The sequence below is a fragment of the Sebastes umbrosus genome, chromosome 6 (assembly GCF_015220745.1).
Source record: "Sebastes umbrosus isolate fSebUmb1 chromosome 6, fSebUmb1.pri, whole genome shotgun sequence".
NCBI lineage: Eukaryota > Metazoa > Chordata > Actinopteri > Perciformes > Sebastidae > Sebastes > Sebastes umbrosus.
Window position 1 is genome coordinate 6,839,771 of NC_051274.1, and position 20,214 is coordinate 6,859,984.

The window sequence follows — 20,214 nt, forward strand, 5'->3', positions numbered from 1 at the left end:
TCAAAATCCCCTTCTGAACAAGAGCACATTCCTACGCACTCCATGTCTCAGGGAAGTTAATGCAGCATTGAACTCAAGCAAGGCTTTCAATCACATGCCTTAACTATAGGGAACGTTTTGACTAATGGTAGCACATTACCAATGGAAGATGATGACAAATATATCAAGTTAACGTGGCGACTGAAAACATAGTTGTGGCCTAAAAGAATCCAATAACATTAAATCTGTCGGAGAGTTGGAAATCAAAGATTGTCTCGTTTGCTTATCCTTACAAAATCAACTGTATGCTCTCCAAACAGGTTGTATGCCATATGCTCACAGCATTATATCATGTCAAGGTTTTATTTGGCTACTGCAAATAGCATATTTCAACATACTGACAGACCCAGCATGCTTCACATGAAAAACAACAAGTTTCAAGTTTTAAGTTCAAGTTTCAAGTGTGTTTGTCATATGCATTTAAAAGAACAGTGTACAGTGAAATGCAATGAAATGCATTTTACCCTGGCTCTCTCTCAGCCCTTAAGTACACTCGATAAATACTACAATAAATAAGACGATACCTGAGAATGAAAATTATAAAACAACCTAAAACCATAAAAAAAAATCCATAAAAAAACATCCACAGCTCTGCATTCATTTAGCGCTACTGCTCAGTAGTCTGACCGCCTGAGGGTAAAAACTGTCTCTGAGGTGAGAGGTCCAAGCTGTAATACAAAGTACTTTCTTCCTGCAGCGAGTGGTGTAAATGTCCTGTAACTGTGGTAACGGTGATCCAATAATTTTAGATGCTGTTTTCACTGTCCTCATCAGGAGTTTGTGTTCATATGATGTAATGTTGCCAAACCATACCATATGCTTCCAGTTAAGATGCTTTCTATAGTGGACCGGTAGAAGTTGATGACAACAACAGCGCCATAAACATAAACATTACATTGCTCTAGCTGATTGCTGTCACTCTCTCACACACTTAAATGTTGAGCATGTAAACTAGTCAACTGTTGATTAATATGCATGTATATTTCAACTGTATTTGGTATTGTTGTATAACGATGGAAAGAGAGGCAGTTAGACTAAGATATCCACCCACAGAGGAAATTAAAGAAGATGGAAATGATAAATTAAAAAGATATTTAAACATTGTCAGCCTTGTGGCCGCTGAAGAAGAATTTTTATTTGGGCTGTAAAAGTTAACGCGATAATAACGCAAATTTGTTTTAACACCACCAATTTATTTAACGCATTAACGCACCGTGCGATTTTTAGGTTGCAGCGGGCTAAGTTTCAAATCCAGAGTGAAGATGCTGGTATTATATGAAACTAGAAAATCTAATGAATCCACTGGTACCAAACATTGGTATTATCGTCACAAATGAGGCTAAATAACGCTCCAAACTTGCGCTAAATTTTGGCGAGGAAAAACTGGCACGGACATTTTCAAAGGGGTCCCTTGACCTCTGTCCTCAAGATATGTGAATGAAAATGGGTTCTATGGGTACCCACGAGTCTCCCCTTTACAGTCATGCCCACTTTATGATAATCACATGCAGTTTGGGGCAAGTCATAGTCAAGTCAGCACACTGACACACTGACAGCTGTTGTTGTCTGTTGGGCTGCAGTTTACCATGTTATGATTTGAGGATATTTTTTATGCTAAATTTAGTACCTGTGAGGGTTTCTGGACAATATTTGTCATTGTTTTGTGTTGTTAATTAATTTCCAATAATAAATATATACATACATTTGCATAAAACAAGCATATTTGTCCACTCTCATGTTGATAAGAGTATTAAATACTTCAATCTCCCTATAATGTTCATTTTGAAACAGATAAAAAAATTTGAAATTCATTTGCGATTAAATATTTTAATCGATTGATAGCCTTAATTTTTATCTATAGCTTCCCTTTAGAGTTATTTTCATCAATGACATAATGATGAAGTGCCAGTTCATACAAGCAAAGTCATGACAGTGTGCTCCAACAGACTACTGTAATGTCTACTGGATTCCTCCCTCTAAAAAAGCCCAAATTGCATATTGCTGAGGCAGCATTTAACCTGATCAAAATCTAACGACATGGCAGAAACCGAGCCACTGAGTAGGTAGGTACCACGTCAGTGTGTGAGCGACCATTCATGCTGCCAAATAATGCTGTAATTATCCACATGCCCATCATTATGCCTACAGCGTGCGATGCCTCCTGGGTTTCTTGGAGACACTTAACAGAGATCTCAGACATGAGAAAGAGAGAGAGGCTTGGTTAGGGTTGGTTATGTGGTTGTTTGGGCCAATGTTAGCTTTTACCACACAACGCTCACCAGCAGATGGTTTACTGACCACCCACGGGGTCTTGGTGCGCTCCCTACTTGTCGCTGACAAGTTCTTCATAGACTGAGGAGGTAGAGTATTATCACCAGTCCACTGTGGGCGATGGCTGCTGCTTGTGAACAGGGGATGTTACATTCATTTCACCTGAGCTACATGTCTTTTGACAATATAAACCACTGCAGGTTTGCACTTTTGGTTGTGAATGATGTGAACTAAACTCATGCACAAATTAAAGGACTAGTTTTATATTATGTCTTATACAACTATGGAGCTAGACCAGAGTTGCCAAGTCCGCTTATTATAAGCGACTTGTTTTCCTGAAAAGTCGCCTACAAATATTGGTAGTTGCAGGTTGCGTTTTTTTTTTTGTTGGGCTTGTTTCTAAAGTGTAGTTTATTTCCGTGGGGTTGATTGAGTTTAGCTTACAATGCCAGGTACTAAGTGGGCGAAATATGGCAAAGAGTACAACAAAGACCGGGAAAAAGAGAGTGGACTTAAAGATTGGATTCGTCCTCAAGTGGGAGACGATTCAAAGGCAGTTTGACGTTTTAGTGTGTGTGTGTGTGTGTGTGTGATATACGAGCACGTCATGCCAATGCTGATTTGCAAAATGCAAAAATGAAACGAAATGTGAAAAATGTACTGTATAGTTACAAGCTAAAAATGAAATACAAAGATGCATGGTGCAGTGGTTAGCACTGTCGCAGGTTCAAATCCGGCTTGGTGTCCAGTTTGCATGTTCTCCCCGTGTTAGCGTGGGTTTTCTCCGGGTTCTCCAGCGTCCTCCCACAGTTCAAAGACCAACAGGTTAAGTTAATTGTTCACTCTAAATTGTCCGTATGTAGGTGTGAATGTGAGCGTGAATCTGTCTCTATGTGTCAGCCCTGTGATAGTCTGGCGACCTGTCCAGGGTGTAACCCCGCCTTCTTAGGATAAGCGGTTACAGATAATGAATGAAGTGATGAAGTGGCCGCCTCTATCTCTTATATTGTAGTAGGTAGGTTAGGTTGCTTTTTTTGGGCTTTTTATGGGGGGAGAGTTGCTTCTTTTGGGCTTGTTTCTATAGTCCTGGTTGCTTGTTTCTCTTGCAAGATCTGGCAACACTGAGCTAGAGCAGGGAGTTGATTTGCTTAGCTTAGCATGAAGGGAGAAAGAACCAGCTTGTTTCTGCCAAAGGTAAAATGTGTTTTGTGATTACTGAGCTTTAGAGTTGTTGGTAGGCAAATGTCCAACTCTGGAGTGAGTCATTGTTTTGCTTCCAATCTTTATGCTAAAATAAGCCAATCAACTCAATGGTCTTTATATACATTTAGGCTACATAATCCAACAGACTGATACAGAAGAGATTGAGTGTGGTGGAAGTTGAACAGTTCATCAAATGTTCCCCACTGTTCTCAAGGATCTTGAACTGGCTGGTTTTGAAAAAGAGCCAATAATATGAATCCTTTGGGAATGATAAAGAAACAAGAGGACGTTGATGTTGGCAGGCTATCAAGATATAGGGTTAGCAATATCTATTTTTGGTTTCCAACAGAAGACATGACAGAAAAACGTCAGGAACCACTGCTGTATACTGTACCATTAGTGTCCCCAAAGGTGCCTGTAATCAGCAACCCTTCTGCAACTGATCCTTTTGGGTGTAGCAACCCACAAAACATAAATGTTGCAGAACATGTAAAGAACTATAATGGGTATCCAGTGAAGGAGCAAGGTTTTCTTGGCTTGCAGTTATCTTGTTCAAATGTGCACCAACACTAATGACTATAGCCTACGTGTTTAGTGCAGTGTTGATGTGATTAATATATGTTCCTCTGGGGAGATTTTGTCAACAGAAAGCCCATCATTCTTTTTACCAAACAGGGGATTGCACATTTAGCCTTGAGTGTTTCATACATTAATTAAGGTGATTTTTAGGTCTTTTAACAGACTTTTCAGTGTCCCACATTTCAGACATGACTGTCCCATTTTAGGAAATAATAATTTGTCTGAGACAACTTGGCACTAAAATTACTGGACAAGCTGATCAGGCGGAACGGCTCTGTGGTCGGCATGGAGCTTGACTCTCTGGTGATGATGGCAGAGGAAAGAACACTCAACAGACTGCTGGCCATACTGGATAATCCCAGCCATCCTCTGCACACCGTCATCACCAAACAGAGGAGCTTGTTCAGCGGCAGGGTGCTGCTCCCAAAGTGCTCCACAGACAGACTCAGGAAATCCTTTTTCGCCCCGAGCCATCAAACAGTGCAACACCTCTCTGGGGAGGCGGGGGACAAAAGATTACGGTCTGCAGGACGGATAATGCACACAGTGCACTTTAATAGACTTTTTAATTCTGCACACCACAAACAGCTCTACTCTGCACCTTTATAGACTGTTTTTAATGTATTCTACAAACAAAGTACCGATTTATTCTGCACTTTAGTCTATTTTTTAAAAAACTCTCTACCTCAGTTCTTATTCCGCATTATATTCCATATTTGAGATTTCTTAGTCCCCTGTTCTCTATATCTCCTATATTTTATTATCCAGCACTATATCACTTTTTGCACTATATTCATTGCACTATTGCTTGCTTTTCTTTTCGTCTTGCTTCTCTTTTCGTGTGAAACAGAAACTGGTGGAATCTACCTTTTTGCCTGTTATTGACTATGGAGATGTGTTGTATATGAATGCTTCCGCTCATTGTCTTTGCATGCTGATAGCGTGTATCACGGGTCACTGAGATTCATTACAAACTGTCGTTCTTTTACTCACCATTGTGTACTCTACTCTAGTGACTTGGTCATCCATATGTGCTCGTCGCCTCAGTCATTGGTATAGGTTTATCTACAAAAGCATTCTGGGTTTAGTGCCTTCTTACTTGTCTTCTCTTTTAAAAAAAAAGAAAACTGGAAGTCATAATCTTCGTTCTATGGACATTTTGCAATTTGTTGTTCCCAAAGTACGGACTGAATTGGAAAAGAAAGCTTTTAGGTTTTCGGCACCTACTGCTTAGAATAATGTACAATCTGATCTTCAACTTCAAAACTTAGTTACCTTGAATGAGTTTAAGGCTCTGGTGAAATCGCTGCAGTCCAGGTTGTCTGTGTGCAAGTGTTTTGTATGAGCAAGTTTTAATGTTGTTAATTTATGTGTTGTCTGTTACTTTTACTATAACTGTCTTGCTGCTATCTTGGCCAGGTCTCCCTTGTAAAAGAGATCTTTGATCTCAATGGGTCTAACCTGGTTAAATAAAGGACAATAATTCACTTTTTTAATAGTCCTATATCTCAGTTGTTACCCTGCATTATATTCATTGTTAACAGTTTTCTTCATCTCCTGGTATTTTTATATCTGGTATATTTTTTATACTTTGTACTTTGTACTACTAACTTGTGCCTTTTTACTAACATGTTTTGCACTATGGAACTGTGATGCTGGAAACTTGAATTTCCCTCAGGATCAATAAAGTTACTATCTATCTATATATCTATCTATCTATCTATCTATCTATCTATCTGATATGTCTACCATTTCTTTTATGAGTGTGATATCTGCATTTTCTTTTTTTGTTTTAATTAGAACATATCCTAGGGATTTCGGAGTGGTACTGGGTGTGGATTTAATGTATTGGCTTCATATCACAATATAATCCAGAAGTTCAAAATGCAAAAAAATGTCCCACATATTCTAATTCACCCTATTAATTATAATGTGATAACTTCCATCTAACAAACCATGATAAATGAAAACATTTTACGACACACATGACCAATCAAACAAAGGGGGAAGGCCAAAATTTAAATTAACAAATCACAGCCGATTGCCATTCAGGAGCACCGATTGCAGGTAAATGAATCCAAGCTGGAAAGAATCACAGTCTTAAAGTTTAATTTTTGACTGATGGAACTTCAGGGAAGTAAACGTTGGCAGTTTTCCTTCTAACATGTGCTGCAAGACCTGCAGTTAGCGGTTTACTTCATTACCATCCTTTGATCTCATATGGTTTTCTGTTTGTGGTGCTGGGATGGGCCGGGACGCCTGGCTTAGTGCGGAGACATCTCCTGTAAAACTGAAAGACAATAATAGGGCCCTAAAACATGCTGCACAACGCGAAGGGACGTTTTCCTGGACATGAACTTGAGTCCGTTTTTAAGTCTTAGAAAAGATTTAATCATAAGCCTGTGAGGCCGGCCTATAATACACCAACTGTATAATATCAGCTTGTTTCAGACAACCTTGTTGAATAAATTGCATCGGGTCACATTAGTGAAAAAAAGCAAACAAAATCTAATCTGGAGATTTGTCTGCTGACCTTGCTTCTCAACATGTGATGTCATTTGATGCTGCACACAGAACAGGTCCAAATCAGGTTTTTGTATAGCCCTTAATCATATCTCTGGTCTCTGCCCATATGAAAACAGTAACTGAAAATGACCCTCCTTCAATCAATCCTTTAATACTCTGACCCAAAGTGAGAACAAGAAAAATCTCCCACAAAAACCTCATGACATGAAAAACCTTGCTTGTGCTTTAATGTTCACTGTGTAATGAGTACGTGCCTTTTAGATGCATGCAACCCACTAATCTAGGCAACATCAATGCAACCAAAAGATTCTGCCTATGTAAACATGTTACATGTAGGGGTGCGGGCTGCACATGTAATCATGGTGACCTGGGTTCAAACACAACCAGAACCTTTCATGTATGTCATCTGCCTGTCTGTACTTAAATCTGTCTTAATAAGGGTTAAAATCCTACCAAAACCCTCTAAAACATGTCAATATACAGTAGGTCTACGCTTCACATATAAATCATTGTATTTGAATCTAGCTTATGTGCTTTTAATTGTAGGTACATCATGATCACTGGTAAAATGAGGACTCTTTCACTTCATGATGGACCAACACAGTGTCACTGTATAGATCGTGAAATAGTCACGAAATTTAAGCTATTACTTTTTTTCATGGCGCTCAGCATAACTTTCAACAATGTATTTTTCGTGCAACACGTGACGCACATGTCAATTTCCGCTCTGGTCTTTTCAAAATAAAACTACTTAGTTATGCTTAGGAAAAGATTGGCTTGGTTAGGCTTAGGCTTAGGCAACAAACTACTTAATTAGGTTTAGGAAAAGATCACGTTTTGGGTTATGTAACTTAATTATGGATGTTACGTAACAAAAACTACTTAGTTAGGTTTAGGAAAAGATCACGGTTTGGGTTAAAATAACTTTGGAAGTGCTGTAACTTAATTACGGATGTTTCGTGACAAAAACTACTTAGTTAGGTTTAGGAAAAGATCGCGGTTTGTGTTAAAAATCAATACATTCAATTTTGTGACTATTTCACAAACTGCTGTGCGACTAGGCTGGATTGACTGCTGACTCTCCTGTTTCCGTGGTGCTTTGTTAAAAGAGCTGGCCTTATGTACTAAGACTGGTCTAGCTCAGTGGTTCCCAATAATTTGTATTGTTACGCATTAATATGAAAAAAATGTATATAATGTATACATCAGTTCAATCGAAGAGTAATTTTCCTAGGGATGCACTGAGTTGATTTTTTCTCTCCTCATGCCTGCACTCTGTGTATCTGCCAATATTAAGTACCAATGTGATACCAGTGCTCTCCTTTACCACAATTCAAAATCTCTCTTAAATGTTTCCTTCTTGCATGGAACTCACTGGGGTCATTCTAATGCAAGTTAACATGAGGCTGTAACTGTAGCACATAATTCATTTAATACAAGTGGAGATATTTGTACTACACTAACGTTCTTTTCAAGCATCTGCATATTTTAATTACATTAATCGAGACAGTTTATGAAATTGCATTGTTATAATTTATTACACGGCTGTGTTGAATACTCGATCCTGATTGGTCAATCATGGCGTTTTGCGGTCTGTAATTTCTGTATCACAGACCGTTGCTATGGGCGCAGTTCAGATGTTGCACTCTGGTGGACCATTTTTGTGTCAAAATATTGATTTCTTAAGTAAGTAGCCGTGTAATAAGCGGGATAATGTACAGCTAGCGGGTCATTGTTGTGAAAGAATCCTCTTTCCGTCTGGGTTTCTTTCACAACAATGACTGGCTCGCTGTACATTATCCATTACATATCAACCTCAGTTATATTTTTTACCTTATTCTGACCTTTAGGGAAGACACTATGGCATTCAACTTGTCTAATACATGTAACACAGTACAGGCAAACAGGGCAGCTGAGGGAAAAGTCATCATTCAGCTAGATGACATGCTTCTCCTGCTCTTTATGGAACAAATTCACCCGTGGGAAGATCTGTCTTTTCTCTTTTTTTTTTCCTTACAAACCAGGGCTTTTCGGTCGCATTAAACACATGCTTAATGTTGTGACGTAAACAAAACCACTTGCTTAGGTTCAGGCAACAAAACCACTATAGTAAAAAAACACTGTGACACTGAACACGGAACACGAACAATCAGCTGATTGTAACATGACGCACGGAACCCGAACAGCGGTCTCCTGGATGAAAGCCTTGGGTTTGTTGGACCCATCCGGCTCCCCTTTCGCCCGCCCTGTGTGTTTCTTTTTGCTCTTTAAGCTACGTCAACACACTCTCAGCGTACTTTCACTGACTGTTTAATATTTACACGGATGGGTTTACATTGTGCGTCTCATACCAACACTAAAGGGTGGCTTAAGCATCAGTATCTAACGCAGAGGGTCTTGACAAAGTTTTGTTTTCAGAGTCACTCTTCTTTATTGTGCTTTGTTAAAAATATAATATAATATAATATTTCTTCTTCCAATCGATATCTCCAAATGACTGCAGAAAATATATGCTGCTTTAGAATTTTTTTTTTGAAGCTTTGGTAACATTTGCACAGTAAACACAGTAAAGCTCCGGACACTGACTTCACATTAAGGTGCAGCCCTGTCTCCTAAAAATTGTTTAAAACTGCGAGAGCAGAGAATACGTTTCCTTCGAATGCAGTTTAGTTAAATGGGAACGTCATTTTCTAGGAGACAGGGTTATATTCATTGGTAAGCACAAGCAGGAAGTGACAGGAAGTAACAGCAGCAGCTCAACTCATCAAAATTAGCTCACTTCAGCAAAATAACAGAGCAGAGCAGAAAATGTTTAAGTATTTAACGTGAATTGGTCACAATGAGATCAGTATCAATCCGATTCACTTCTCAGTGGCTTGATTTGTATGATTCAGAGGCCTAAAGAAGTAAAGCTATACAGCATCTTATAAGAAACACTTTGCTCTAGCTGACACTGCTGCAACATTTGATCTCTTTCCCCCCTCTCTGTTCCATCTGATGAGGCTGTTTAGGAGATTATTGGACTGTAAAAGCACTTCTATTAAACCATTACTACACACCATGGAAAGCATGAATCACTGTGTGTGAGCGTGTGCAAACACTAATTTCCTTTCAGCTTTTAAGCGTAATGGTACATGTTAAACATCGCAGAAGAAGAAATTAAGCATCCTGGACGCTGTTGCTAAGAAAGCTTGGAGACTTTCTCGAGAAGGCCTCATAAACGTGTGCGTGTTAATAACTTACAGATAATTGCCAAAATAAAAGTGACCAGCGCGACATGTCTTAATAGGGTGTTGTACTTTCAACAGATGCCAAAACACCTTCAATATGTGTCTGAAACTCAGTTGGAGAGGTGCAACACCATCCCTCCACAGACCATGACATCAACTGATGTCTGATGATGGTGGAAAATACCAACTCTCACATGGGAAGCTCGGCGGACCGGCGGGCCTGAGTTGGCCCCCCGCCAGTCCGGAGCATCTCGGAATTATTTTTAAGATGTTTTTTAAACTAGTTACAATCGGGCGGCTTGGTTGGAATCATAGATATAATGGTTGGAAAGCTCTCATCTGTTGGTTAAAACATGAACACACTATAGGAAAAAACTTTACCCTCACTCATCCAACTATCACAACACCTCGCAAGCTTAGCTAGCTATAGTCAAACTGTATGTAACCAATATTGAATCTGTGTTAGAGCTTTTTAAAATTCTCAATCCCGTGATTCCATCTGTTATCACTAGGGCTGCCAGTTGATTAACATATTTAATCGCGATTAATCGCATGATTGTCCATATATCGCAATAAATCGCAAATTAATCACACGCTTTTTATCTGTTCAAAATATATTATAATTAAAGGGAGATTTTACAAGTATTTAATATTCTTATCAACAGTGGGCAAATATGCTTGCTTTATGCAAATGTATGTATATTTATTATTGGAAAATAATTAACAACACAAATCAATGACAAATATTGTCCAGAAACCCTCACAGGTACTGCATTTGCATAACAAATATGCTAAAATCATAACATGGCAAACTGCAGCCCAACTGTCTGTAAAGGGGAGATTCGTGGGTACCCAGAGAACCCGTTTTCATTCACTTATCTTGAGGTCAGAGGTCAAGGGATCCCTTGGAAAATGGCCAGGCCAGTTTTTTCTCGCCGAAATTTAGCGCAAGTTTGGAGCGTTATTTAGCCTCCCTTGTGATAAGCTAGTATGACATGGTTGGAACAGATTCCTTAGGTTGTCTAGTTTCATATGATGCCAGTATCCTCCAGTATTTTGCCAGCCTCTAGCTTTAAAACTGAGCCCTCGACAACCTAAAAATCGCGAGTTGCGTTAAAAGAAATTAGAGGCGTTAAAACAATTTAGCATTATCGTGTTAACTTTGACCGCCAGGGCCCTTAATGCTGCAATCAGTTTGATTCTGGCCCACACGGGCCCCGGTCAAAAACAGTCAGTTGACCGCAGGCCCTCACCAGACCACCAGCCTTCTTCAAAAGTTAGGCCTACTTGCCACTGGGCCTTTTCTGGCGGAAACCCTGGAAACGCCAGACTCTCCCTGAAGTGTTCAGCTGGGTTGAGGTCTGAGGGGCCATATGTTTTTTTGTTTTGTGTTCAAGGTCATCAAAACATTTGGTGACCATTTGTGGCCCCGGCTGATTAGGGGGCAGGGTGTCAACTCCCATCAAGACTTGAATAACTACTGAAGGTGCTTATTGAGAGACTGGCTCTGTGTTTCCTTGTCCTCTGAAGAACTGAGAATATGCACTTACGGATGATTTGGTCGCATTTTGGTAAAGTATGTCTGACCAACTGACTACATATTTATTATGAACATTTGTGTATGAAGGTGGCAGAGACGAATGTCCCTTATTAAATGTGAGAAGTTACTCATGAAGGTTTATTAGAGACAATAAAGGAGGACAGCAGGAATATTACATTTTGTTAAATTTCCACTTGTTCTTTTTATTTTAAATTTTCCACCTGAAAAGCTTGTTTCTTTGACATAACAAAATTAAAAAAAAATCATTTACACACAACCCTAACCCTACTCTATCACAGAGAAGCAGCCTGTCTTTGTATTTGTGGTGATCTTGATATTTCCTGTGATTGTGAATTATAATTTTTTTGTCAACTCAAAATACAGCCAGAATCTCAATATATCTATTTTTTTTCTTTTTTGTGATTGCACAAAAAAATGAAACATGAGATGTAATTAAACCGTATTCTTTAGCTTCCCATGCTTGTTATACTGTAATGTTCAGGAGGAAACAGTTCCCACATGACCACTCATTTTCTTCTCACATAGGCCTGCAGTACTTTTTACAACAAAAGGTTTTATTTACTCTTTCCAATGAAATTCAGAAGGGACAAAAGATATATATATTTAAACCTTTTTAAAGAACACAAGTTCAACATGTATGTGTAATGTAATGTATGACAGTGCATTCTTAATGACTGCTAATAGAGATGGCTGATTCTTTGCCCTTCTAGTTAGATCTAATTGGATATTTAGCCAGGAGCACCAGGAATCGCCCTGCAATCTTTAGCAACGCAAGTGTCATAACTTTGGTTTAACATCTTTTATGAGGACAGTAGTCACAAAGGTACAGCATTCCTGTCACAGTAACCAAGGCACCGGGTCAAACATAACAATCTAAACATTTAGATCAGCCATAACATTATGACCACTGAGAGGTGAAGTGAATAACATTGATTATCTCGTTACAATGGCACCTGGCAGTGGGTGGGATATATTAGGCAGCAAGTGAATATTTTGAACTTTGAACTTTGTGTTGGAAGCAGAAAAAATGGGCAAGCGTAAGGATGTGAGCGACTTTGACAAGGGCCAAATTGTGATGGCTAGACGACTGGGTCAGACCATCTCCAGAACTGCAGCTCTTGTGGGATGTTCCCGGTCTGCAGTGGTCAGGACCTACCAAAAGTGGTCCAAGGAAGGAGAACCGGTGAACCGGCGACAGGGTCAGACCCGAGGCTCATTGATGCATGTGGGGAGCGAAGGCTGGCCCGTGTTGTCCGATCCAACAGAAGAGCTACTGGAGCTCAAACTGCTGAAAAATGTAACGCTGGTTCTGATAGAAAGGTGTCAGAACACACAGTGCATCGCAGTTTGTTGCGTATGGGGATGTGTAGCCGCAGACCGGTCGGGGTGCCCGTGCTGACCCGTGTCCACCCCAATAGCGCCTACATTGGGCACGTGAGCATCAGAACTGGACCACGGAGCAATGGAAGAAGATGGCCCGGTCTGATGAATCACGTTTTCTTTTATATCATGTGAAGGTGGTGTTGACTCGGCCTCCAAATTCTCCAGATCTCAATCCAATCGGGCGTCTGTGGGATGTGCTGGACGAACAAGTCCGATCTATGGAGGCCCCACCTCGCAACTTACAGGACTTAAAGGATCTGCTACTGACGGCTTGGTGCCAGATACCACAGCAGACCTTCAGAGGTCTAGTGGAGTCCATGCCTCAACGGGTCAGGGCTGTTTTGGTGGCAAAAGGGGGACCTACTCAATATTAGGCAGGTGGTCATAATGTTATGGCTGATCGGTGTACATTGCATATACAAGAATCAGCATTGCACATTTGTTAACAATTCAGGTTTTTTTATAGTATTTTTCTCAAAAAACTTGCTATTTATTTTGAGGGGAAACTGTTTTTCAAAGTTGGTAGATTTCTGTGAGCTGAAGTCCAGCACAGCAAAAGCAGTGTGCAGCAGAGGCAGCTACTGAAAGCCAGTCTTGAGTTTCACACACAGTTTTTGATGTAAGGAAATGAGTTCAATAGGTCCATCCTGTCTGAAATGCAGGCAAGGGGCCCATCCAGCTCCCTTGTAACTTGTAATCCTTTAGAAGTCGTTGAAGAGAAGACATCAACCTGACAAAAGGTCGACAATTTACTGTGGTTATTCTGTGTGTGATTAGAGGGGCGTGCTAATTGTGTAACCCACACAGTGCTATACGCAACATGAACTAAACTGCAGCAATTATTCCCCTATACTGATCCGACTTATTACTGTAGCTCCACTGCAGTCAAATAAAGGAAATAAAGGGGAAAAATTTCATTCAATTTGCCACACGACCAAGGCCGGTGAAATTTGTATTCAACAAACTGTTGTTTTGCAGTACGAATACATAAATGGAAACATCAGACAATCATGGTAATGCATGTCAGTGGTATGTGAGGAGGGGAGGGGCTCAGAGTCCTGATGGCTAAGGGAAAAAAGCTGTTTGTGAAGTGTTCGGTCATAGTGGACAGTGACCTGTAGCGCCTCTCTGAGGGAAGGAGCTGGAAGAGGTGATGAGCAGGATGAGAGAGAGATCAGAGATGATCTTCTTCGCTTGCTTTATATATTTTCGGAGTAATCCTGTGCGGGGATTTATTGTCTGTCAGAGGTAAGTTTTTCAGGGTTCCGGACGCTGATATGTACCTTTCTAGTTGCCTCGAGCCCGGCACGCTCCAGAAGATAGGTGGGTCAAGTTTTGTCACATCTGAGGAAGTTGTTTTGTTGGGATTAACACGCCCATCGACCACCCCAACCTCCAAACCCTTACTTTTCAGTTCCACCACAAACGGGCACACTACAGTATTGGCTCTGAACACTGCATGGAATGTAAATCCTGAGGTGTGGAGTCGTCCAATATGACTCCTGAGGATATTGAACTACCTTTTCTGCAGCTGTGTACGTCAAAGGCAGCATGATAGTCATTTATATCGTTGTTCCCATCTGTTAAGATGATTTTGTTTGCCACACCTTTAATGTGGTATGGGGCTGGTGTCCAAAGCCGCCGTCCTCTTCCAGGAGGCTCAATGTGTCCTGGTATAGACTGATGGCTGGGTATGCTGTGCTGGGCCTCTGAACCTCTTCAGCAGCCTGCAGCGTCTTGTGGTCTGGCTATACAGTGGGTCTGGAATTAAACTCGCATTACAAATTCTACATTAATCAAAGCTGACCACAGTATATTCAACAACAGCAAATGGACAAATCAATTCACTTAAAGTGATGTCAATGAAAAACTTCAGCTGTCCAGCTGCTCTCTCAGCAGTGGTCTCTTCTGCACAAGGTTCTTCCAAGACTGTGTGCACCATTTACCATCAATCCGTCCATCCGAAAGACAGTGCTCTCCTTTGTTCTCCTTAAAGCCTGCATGGCCTTCAGTGTTGACTTAAAAAATATATATGCCATTTGAAATTACATTTAGGTATTGATCTGAACGTGGATCCACATAGTAAGTTAAGTAAGGGCAGAACAAGTTGGACAGATAAACCACGAGAAAAAAAAACAGACTAAGAAGGCAAATACGGCAAAAGGCAGAAGTTACACTACATATAAATCAATGTTTGCCTGAAAATATAATAGATGTTTTTATTGGCCTGTTCAAATGCCAAAACGAGCATTCTTGGCCGTCAAGACTGAATATCAACCGCGATGTAAAGAATTGCTATCTTGGGATTGAGCGGTGAATATAAACCAACTCCTCCCTTGTTTTGTGAGCTTTCCCAAATGATTTCCTCATATGCCATTTATTAGATTTTGGCACTGGTTCTCTGGTGAAGACACCAAGATGATTTGTTGACTTTTACAACAATTTTATAAGAAGCCAAGAGAACAATACAACTGTATAAACAAGAGCTGTTCAAAGTTAGCGCAAATACATTTTAACGCTACTAACTTCTTTAACACATTAACGCAGTGCATCTTTTGGAGGTTTTAGTGGGCTCAGTTTTAAAGCTAAATAAATTTATAAAACTTAATATACTGGCATCATGGCTAAATAACGCTACAAAGTTACGCTAAAGTTTGGTGAGGAAAAACTGGCATGGTCTTGTTCAGAGGGGTCCCTTGACCTCTGACCTCAAGATATGTGAATGAAAATGGATTCTATGGGTACCCACGAGTCTCCCCTTTACAGACATGCCCACTTTATGATAATCACATGCAGTTTGGGGCAAGTCATAGTCAAGTCAGCACACTGACACACTGACAGCTGTTGTTCCCTGTTGGGCTGCAGCTTGCCATGTTATGATTTGAGCATATTTTTTATGCTAAATGCAGTACCTGTGAGGGTTTCTGGACAATATTTGTCATTTTTTTGTGTTGTTAATTGATTTTCAATAATAAATATATACATATTTGCATAAAGCAAGCATATTTGCCCACTCCCATGTTGATACGAGTATTAAATACTAGACAAATCTCCCTTTAAGGTACATTTTGAACGGATAAAAATGTGCGAGTAATTTGCGATTAATCATGATTAACTATGGACAACCATGCGATTAATCATATTAAATATTTTAATTGATTAACACTACAAGCCTATTCTACCTGGTTGGAAAAGGTTACAAGAGCATAATTGGCTTTTGCATATCTGAGCTAGGCCGTACCATTTTCTACAGTATATATGTCCAGTATCAGATGCTACTTCCTTGATCTGGTTTTTGAAAAATGGTTTGACATTTTTTTAATCACTGTTAGTTCAATGTTAGTTCAATGTTATGCTAACTTAAGCTAACCATCTCCTGGGCTATAGCTTCACATTTAACAGACAGATATGAGAGTGCTATTGATTGCTTCTCTTGGCAAGAAATCAAGTGTTTGTGCCAACATTTTGAACATTTCCACTAATGGTTCTGAACTGTCTTATTTTAGGGACATCATGTCTTTGGATCAGGGCTTGCTCTCTCATCAGGACTATTGCTTGGCCAACAATAAAGTGCTACAGGAATGAGTCCTAAAACCCAGAATTGAGTTAGCATTTAAGCACTTCCTGTTCCCTCGTCTGGAAGTCAATGGGTTTTTTGAATGGCTTTTTAGTTAGATGCCTGAAATAAAGTCTGTGCTTAACACAAGCTGAAGAGATTTTAAAGTTTTGTTCTTCAACATAAATACATAAATAGATATCCTACTTGTGAATTTGTAAGCCTTTATGTGTCTTAAAAAAGGCAGTTCCTAACATGTGGCTAAGTGAGACTACTAAACATCATCACGCCGTCGCGTCCACCTGTACAGTCTCGTTGTGTATAATCGCGCTCATGGTGTAGTTTGTTTATAGCCTAACGTTAGCTTTTTACTTCTGGCGATTGCATTCACACTTCAAAAATTCTACTACTTCATCTTCCTGTGAATCAGAGAAATATCACCAATCACAAATGTTGACAGTGCCTAATAAAAGGGAAATTATTAAACACTTTCCGAGCTATGATAGCTTTTTGTAGGTTGCCCGGAAAATCTTTATTTTCTGTGGCAACGCTGATGTAAAAATATATTATTTTATATGTGCTGCACATAAAAGTCGGGTTAAACTTGTAATTCCTAAATATAAGAATTCCTGATTTGTAAGGTATTTAGAAGGCTTTAAGGACACAAACTAATGCAATCATGCATAGTATGATTTCATTTTATGACTACAAAAGTCTGTAATATTCCACAGATCCTGTGCTTCTGCCGTACCTCACTTCAACAAATATTACCACAGAAAATGAATACAATTCCACAGACTGGCCAAGTCTTTGGCATTTAACAGAGTTCTTAAACCAGGCAACTTGCATCTGCCAAATATGACTTCAACATTTTACAGGCTCGTGTCTCCGCTGCAGACTGCTATGATGCTAGATTAAACTGTCAACACTTCTTCTTCACCATGCTGACAATGAAATAAACGCAGACACAGGAGCAACACCTCTAGTGAAAAGCAGATACTGGGTGGCAACTGAGACCATTGGAAACAGTAATACACCAAAGTAGTAGAATATTATTTCAGGCCACTGACAAGCTGTGTTTTATTTTGAAATACTGTAAATTGACGGGGTATGTACCAATAACTTTTTAATGCCAGTAGAATAAAAAATAAGACCAATACTGCAATAGTCTGTATCGCTATAGAGAATGCAAGGAAGGGAAAACAATTCCAGACCTTTCAGAGTAAAGGTCTAAATCTGAAGTTACAAATTAAAGAATAAGGCTGTACAATTTATGTATTATTGTCAACAAATGCCTGTCCGTGGCTCTCAACCCCAACCCCATTCATTCATACTGAAGATGTAATTATTGATTATAATTATTGAAGAAAAAAAAAAAAACTTTCACAACTATACAGTTTCATAGACTAAAGAATTTCCTAGTAAATAGCGCATTTGTTGGAGACAATTTTCAGATGCGGATTAATACACATTTGATGATTTAGTGAGTATTTAAGGCCACAGAAAGATATAGTATGTGGGATTGATTGAAAATGTACTACAGTGGTTGTTTTTGATAGTAATGAAGGAACACATTACCCAGTGCAACGGTGTGGTTTACTTAGTTTTTGGACAACAATGGAGCTCTAAATGGCACAGTGGGATTCTTTAAAAGGCTTTTGTTGGTTGTCTTTAAGAAGTTTAAATACCTTGACATAAGAAAATAGCCCAGTCCTGTTTATGATACCATGGTAAGGGGAAAAGGGGAGAATACACTATCTACTGTGGTCTCTATCTTGTGTGCTGTATCTCTATTTGTGACCTCATGAAACTAGGTATTTTACACACAAACACACACCCTCACACCCACACCAAAGGGCACAGATAAACCTGCGTACCCCACATAGCTTTGAATATCTCTTTTACAGTAATTGCTGTGGTGGTGTTGAGAGGGGAGAAACCTGAGTACTTCCACATGAAGCATGAGAGCCCAAGCCTCGGCATGTCCTGGGTACTTTCTATGATGCCACATCAATGGCGGGACACGGAGCTTGTCATTAAATTGATCTAATCAAGTTTGGAGAAATTATAATATGCAGACAAGGTCTGTGATTTCTGCTGCACGTGGTCTCTGTGCATCCAGAGTGAAGTAGCAGTTGTGCAGCGAGGCGTGCCATGGTGACTGGGCCATTATCCACACTGACACTGTAAATTATTGTAGAGCTCTACCTTTCCAAATGTTTGGAGGAGCTCATGGCTGTGGAATGCCTCTGCATTTCATCCACAAAGCTTCAGCTTCTTCGGCTTCAGTCCAACTGGTGGGTAAAAGTGCTGTGAATATATTGCAAAATGGGTTGTCTAAACCACAGCGAAACCACTTGAATAGTTCCCAAAGTATACAACTTCACTCATGTGGCACTCAGGCCGAAGTAATCTGAGTTGAGGTTGAGGCATTTCAAACACCATGGGTAGCTCTCTTAGAATAGAAGAAATATTGATTTCTCTTTAAAAGGGAAGAAGTGACCACAAAGGATGGACTGATTACAAACTGAAAAAATAAAGTGAAAAACTACCTCAGAGGAGTATGTAAAAGTAGAGAATGCAGTTCCTGAAGAAATTGCAGTATGAATAATGGATGTTGAAGGGCTGACGCTAAACTGGATTGCTGGCTTTAAAAGTTGAATAATACCAATAATGTATAAAAAATGTGGAAAATGTTAAGGTTTGTTGAAGAGCTGACGGTATACTATTTCGCTGGCTTTAATCTGTAAGAAGAAGGTGAAGTAGTACGAATAGTTGGAAAAGTGTGAATGTGTTTAATTCGTATGCATGTCATTGAAAAGTTGAATAATACCAATAATGTATAAAAGATGTGGACTTTTTTTTTAATAGCTGATACTACACTGCATTGCTGGCTTTAAAAGTTAAATAATACCAATAATGTATGAAAGATGTGGAACATTTCAAAGTTTGTTGAAAAGCTGACACTACACTGTATTGCTGGGTTTTATCTGGAAGAAGGTGAAATAGTCGGAATACCTGGAAAAGTGGGAATGGGTTTAATTCATATTAATGTCATTGTCATGTCAAAAGTTGAATAATACCAATGAAAAAAAGCAGCTGAAGCATTATAAATAGTTAGTCCTGAGTTCCCTGTTAAGATAGTTACCCTCTGGGAATTTTATTTTGAAAGACAAGGTCCATCCCTAGTTTCCTGTTAACATACAATGAGAGTTCTTTTATTTTGAAAAGAAAGTCTCATCCTGAGCTTCCTGTTCAGAAACAGTTACTATATGGGGCTTTTATTTTGAAGGGGTTGAGGGGTTACATAAATAGACTGTCTGTCTTCCTCCCAGCACTCGTCCCTCCTTGTGCTTTGGTCTCTGCTGAGCCATTGAGCCATGGTCTCCTGCTGTGCTGAAGCATCCTGAAGTTCAGGGAGAAAATTAAAGCACAAGACTTATTTGTTCTAAATGGGAAGCACTGCATAAATAGATCTGGGCAACATGGCCCCTGTTTTAACATCGAACTCAGGGTTTTCAAACCAAACTGCAGTCAATTTTTAACTGTGCTAACTGACAGGGATCCTCCACAACGCAGTATAACTTTGCTAAATTCTTAACTCTGCTAAAACTGGATGGAAGTTCAGTTAAACTGTATGTAACTAAAATATTCTAAGAAGTGAGATCTCAGAATAGAGACTTGGGGGGGGGGGGGAGAAGGGAAACATTGCAATTGTGTCTGATGAAACCACTCTAAACATGCTCTGTAGAAGAACAACATCAGTGTGTTCAAGTTCAGTCTAAAAGAACAGTACTGACAACTCTGTGGTTGGTCTGCTGTTAAGTTCATTAGATATGCCATTCAATATATCTAATGGTAAAAGA